We start from the raw sequence: 5,555 nt of genomic DNA on the forward strand, positions 1-5,555 counted from the left end.
TACTTGAGATAATAACCTGAGAAGGAATGTAAGTCTATTTAACTTCTGTTGTATCTCAGATTATCCTGTAGCATACTTATAAAATGAGGAGTAGATGAAAGAGGCAGCTGTTTTAATGACTCCAAAAGAAACACTGGAGGCATTGGATCCAGTTTTTCATTATTAGGCATAATGTTAGCTGTCTGTATTTGAAAGTAATTTTACCAAGTAAAGGAAGATCACTTCTTTTACAAATTAGAGATTTTCATTCTAAAAGGATATTGTGTATTATAAAAGACTTTATAGTTTTTGTTTATTAATCATGCGCAATAACTAATTTCTTTTCTTTGTTTAGGTCAGTATTGTTTGCTTTCATGCTAGGTGTCTAGGCTATCTCGTATCTGGTTATTGGTCAACCAAGCAGTGTCAGGTATGGGTTCCATCTTGTGGAGTAAGCCATAAATCAAATAAGTTATTGGTAGGCTACTCCCACAGTTTTGTGCCACTATTAATTACCCTAGGACATTTTGCGCAGGACACCACTGCCTGCAAATGTTTGTGGGTGGCTTCGCATTTATGATTCTCTTTTGGTAGCATGAAGAGTACTTTCCTGTCCCAGCGATGCTGAAACAGAGGAGTGGAGACTCTATACATGCACCAGCTTGATATCTTCAGTGAGTTGTATGCGTGTCTTCAGTAATGGAGATTTGCTGTCCTTTTGTGGAGAGCAACTTATCATCTTGGAAACAGCCTGAGCTGTTTGGGAATTCCCATGAGACCACGTTGGCCAAAATTTCAATTTAGAGGTAACCCAATCCCAGGACTAGTGACTTCATTTGGCGCCAAGAAATGGTCAATTGGAGCTCTGTCTCCCCATTATTTGGTGATTTAATTTAGATTGCCTTCATATATGTATATTTTTTATGAAAACTCTAATGTATTGTGTCCATACTATGCCTCAATGTCCCTTAATTGTAGCTGTCTTCCCCCTATATTCCATCCCACAACTATCTCCCTCCCACTTGATCCTCCTGATACAATCTTGTCCCCATGTATCCATAATTATCTATTCTATTTTCTTTCATAACAAGAACCATTTGTTCCTTCAAGTCCTTTATGTTATACCTACTCTCTCTGGTTAGACATATTATATCTTGGTTATCATTCACTTAATCACCAATATCTACATATAAACAAATACATACAAAATTTATCTTTCTGGTATGGGATACCTCATGCAGGATACTTAATTCTAGTTCCATTCATTTGCCTGCAAATTATATGATGTCAAGTTTTTTAAATTTGTTCTTCTCTCATGCAGTGCATCCCCATTGAAGCCTCCTGTCCCTCCACTCCTCCCAGTTCCTCCCACCTCTCCTCTCCTGCAGATGCACTACTCCTATATTTCCCTTCAGAAAAGAGCAGGCCTCCCAGGAATATCAAATAAACATATCCTAGCAAGACTGAAGAATCAAAGTTCCTCCATTTTGTCCTCCACCTTCTTCTTGTGTCTTGTGTAAGCTATTTCCCATAAAACATTCCAGTCCTCAGAAATTGCTAGGGGTAAAAGTAACAGGGTAGCCATCTGGAAAGTTAATACCCACTTATAATTGAGTATAAAGATGATTTTTTTCTAATTCAATCCATTTGCCTGGAAGTTTCATGATGTTATTTTTTTAACAGGTGAGCAATACTCCTTTGTGTAAATGTACCATATTTTTGTTATTCATTTTTCTGGTGAGAGACATCAGTGTTGTTTCCAGGTTATGGCTGTTACAAATAAAGCTGCTATAAACATAGTTGAATGAATGCCCTTGTGGTACAATTGAGCATCCTTTGGATAAATACCCCAAAGTATTACAGAATCCTGAGGTAGATGAATTCCCAATTTTCTAAGCCATATTGATTTCCATAGTGGCTGTACAAGTTTTCACTACCACCAGCAATGGAAGAGTCTTTCTCTTGCTCCTCATCCTTGACATCATGAGCATCACTTGTTTTGTTAATCTTAGCCATTTTGACAAGTTTAAGATGGAATCTCTAATTATTTTTGATTTTCATTTCTCTGATGGCTAAGGAGGTTAAATAATTCTTTGTTTCCCAGCCAATTCACAATCCTCTATTGAGAAGTCTGTTTAGATCTGTGTCCCATTTTTAATCAGATTATTTTGTAAACTTATATTTGAAATGAATTAATAAAAATGCTGCAGGATCCTCAGATACCCAGAGGCTGAAGCAGCAGAAATGATGTAGTTCCCTGAGTGGTGGCAATAAGCCATGAGGAGAGACAGACATGAGACCACACCACTGCAGGTCTCCGAAGGTGGCTGGTCCTGGGAAGGAAGCCATGTGGCGGCAGGCAAGAGACGGAAACATGAATAGGCACACCATGCAGAGTGAGGTTGGATATTTATTTAGTGGGTTATGGAGGGGGAAGGGAGAAGAGGAAAAGAGCAGAAAGGCAGAGAGAGATAGAGGGGGGGAGAGAGAGAGAGAGAGAGAGAGAGAGAGAGAGAGAGAGAGAAGAAACAGAAGCTGCCTCTTCGAGAGGGAGAGGGAAAAGAAGAGAGACTCGGGCTGCAAGCCAGAAGGAAGATCTGCCTGCCTCAGTGGACAGGGGAGGGAGTAGGTGTGGCTTGTCTCTTAAAGAGACAGAACAGATCATCACAATATCTAGTTTACTGATTTCTATATATATTTTGAATATTAGCTCTTCACTGGTTGTGGAGTTTGTGAAAATCTTCCCATTCTGTATGCTGCCATTTTGTCCTATTAAAGCTTTGCCTTACAGAAGCTTCTACATCTCATGAGGTCCTATTTATTGATTGTTTATCCCAATCTCAGTTTTCTTCCCTCTACTACTCCCAGTTGCCCCATCCCACCTTTGATTTTCCCCATCTCTACTCCTCATGGCAAAATGGTTTTCATTTCATAGATAGATCCATTATAGCATCTATTACCTCCATCTTTGTTTAGCTTTTGTCTTGATGGCAAGTCAGTTGACTGGACTGAGGTATTAAAGCTCCCCACTAACAATATATGAGGGTGGATGTGTGTCTTAAGCTTTAATAAGGTTTCTTTTTCAAATGTGGGTACACTTACAGTTGGAAAATAGATGTTAAGTATTGAAAAGTCATATTGGTAGATTTTTTTCCTTTGATGGAGTGTCCTTCCCAATCTTTTGATTAATTTTGGTTTGAAGTATATATTGTTAGATATTAGAATGGCTACACCAGCTTGTTTAGGGTTTATTTGCTTGGAATATCTTTTTCCAAATCTTTATAATGATACAATGTCTGTCTTTGATGCTAAGGTATGTTTCTTTTATGGAGCAGAAGGAAGGATCTGTTTTCTCATTCATTGTTAGTCTGTGTCTTTTATTGGAGAACTAATTGCATTGATATGAGAGACATTCATGAACAATGATTGCTAATCCCTATTTTGTTGTTGTTGTTGTTGGTGGTGGTGGTGGTGGTGTGTATGTGTACTTTCCTTTGAGTTTTGCTGATGTGAGATTATTTATTTCCTGTATTTTTACAGATTTATCTAACCTCCATGGCTTAAAGTTTTTCTCCTAGTATCATCTATAGGACTGGATTTGTAGATAGGTATTGTTTAAATTTGACTTTATCTCAAAATATATTGCTTGTGATTGAAAGTTTTGCCAGATTTATTAGTACAGGCTGGACCTGTGATCTCTTAGAGTCTGCAGTACATTTCTCCAGGTCCTTCTGGCTTTTGTAGTCTCCATTCAGAAGTCAGGCATAATGCTAATTAGCCTGCCCTTGTATGATAGTTGGTCTTTTTCTCTTGTAGCTTTTTAATATTTTTTCTCTGTTTCATACATTTATGGTCTTGACTATCATGTGCCACAGTGACTTCTATTTCTGATCAAATCTATTTTTTATTCTGTAGGCTTTCTGTACTTTCAGAGCCATCTCTTTCACAAAGTTACAAAAACTTTTTTCTATGATTTCATTGAAAATATTTTTGTGCCTTTTGCCTTGGTTTCTTCACCTTCCTTTATTCCTACAATTCTTAGATTTGGTCTTTTTATAGTGTCCCAGATTTCCTGGATGTTTTTTGTTAGTAGTTTTTTATATTTAACATTTTCTTGACTGTGATAGTCATTTTTTTCCTATTGTATCTTGACTGCCTGAGAATTACTCTTCCATCTCTTGTATTCTGATTGTAAAGCTTGACTCTGTGGATCCTGCTCAAATTTCTAAATTTTTCATTGCCAGAATTCCCTCGTGTTTGGTTTTCTTTATTAATTCTCTTGCCAATGTCTAGTCTTAAACAGTTTTATTCAATTCTTTTCCATGTTTGTTTGTGTTTCATAAATTCATTTAAGAGATTTATCTGTATGTGTCTTCTTTAAGGACTTCTATCATCTTCATACAACTTGTTTAACATTATTTTTCTTGGGATGCAGCTATGTTGTGATGTTCAGGGCCTACTATGATAGGGTTGTGGGACTCTAGTGGATCCATGTTGTCCTGGTTGTTATTGATTATGTCTTTATAATAACATCTAGGCATCTGTGATCGGGATGATTATAGGTTCAGGTGCTTATCCCAGGTTTTGTTCTGTTTCCTCTCTGGATGTTAAGAGAGTATGGTGCCTGTGTGTGCTTCCTGGTAGGAAATTTTCTGTGAACCTTTTCTCTGGCCTGCTCAGCTGGTATGTTTTCAGGGAGTGCTTGCTGGTGTTGGAAGTTTGGATAATGGAATGAGTTGGGGGGGGGGGGAGTTGGAGGAGATCTTTGTGATTTGTTGGGGATAAAGTCTAGAGAGGAAAGAGAGACAGCAGTGGGTGTTCTGGTTACAGAGCTGGGATGAGACAGCAGGAAGTGGATCTGGAGGAGTAGAAGAGAAAGCAGAGATTTGCACTCCACCTACCTGCTTTCCTGACAGGAGTAGCCTCTGCATTAGCAGGGGGTACCTGCTGAGTTTTCAGACTGAGTTAATCAGTGAGTGAGAGGAGGAAGGCTGTGGAGAAAGATCTGTGGGATCCACAGGAGATGAAGTAGGGGGCAGGAAAGGCTACAGCAGGAGTTGCAGAGCTAGGAATGGCACTGGGATACTGGATTTGAAAGAGAGGAGGGAGGGTGAAGGTCTTGGTTAGCAGACCTGTGTCACTGGTCAGCGCAGCTGGCAGCTGGTGTGTCCCTAGGGAATGTCAACAAATACTTAACTCTTTTCAAGACTAGATATCAAATATCAATATTAGCACACTCTCAGTGATAAAAGGTATTTTTCTTGTCAGTGGCTAGTGTCACTGCTGTCTGTTTTAGCTGTAATTGCTTGGTCAGAAGGGCACAGTTCTAAACTATAATGGGCCTAAATATTAGAAGCTCTGTTGTTGCTAACATGTGAACTGTGATATACATTATTATAGTAAATTGATATGTACTGTTTGAGCTCACTTAGTAGCTGGCTCTTATAGCAGGGTGACATACACCCCATTCAGATCCAAATGTGTTTGTCTCTATAAGGCCCCTTCTCTGGGTATTGTAGTAATAGGGGCGGCGGGGCTGCGTCCCCAGCACCCCACTGCCCGCAAGGCTAGCTTAT

The sequence above is a fragment of the Microtus ochrogaster genome, chromosome 1, assembly GCF_000317375.1.
Source record: "Microtus ochrogaster isolate Prairie Vole_2 chromosome 1, MicOch1.0, whole genome shotgun sequence".
NCBI classification, from domain to species: domain Eukaryota; kingdom Metazoa; phylum Chordata; class Mammalia; order Rodentia; family Cricetidae; genus Microtus; species Microtus ochrogaster.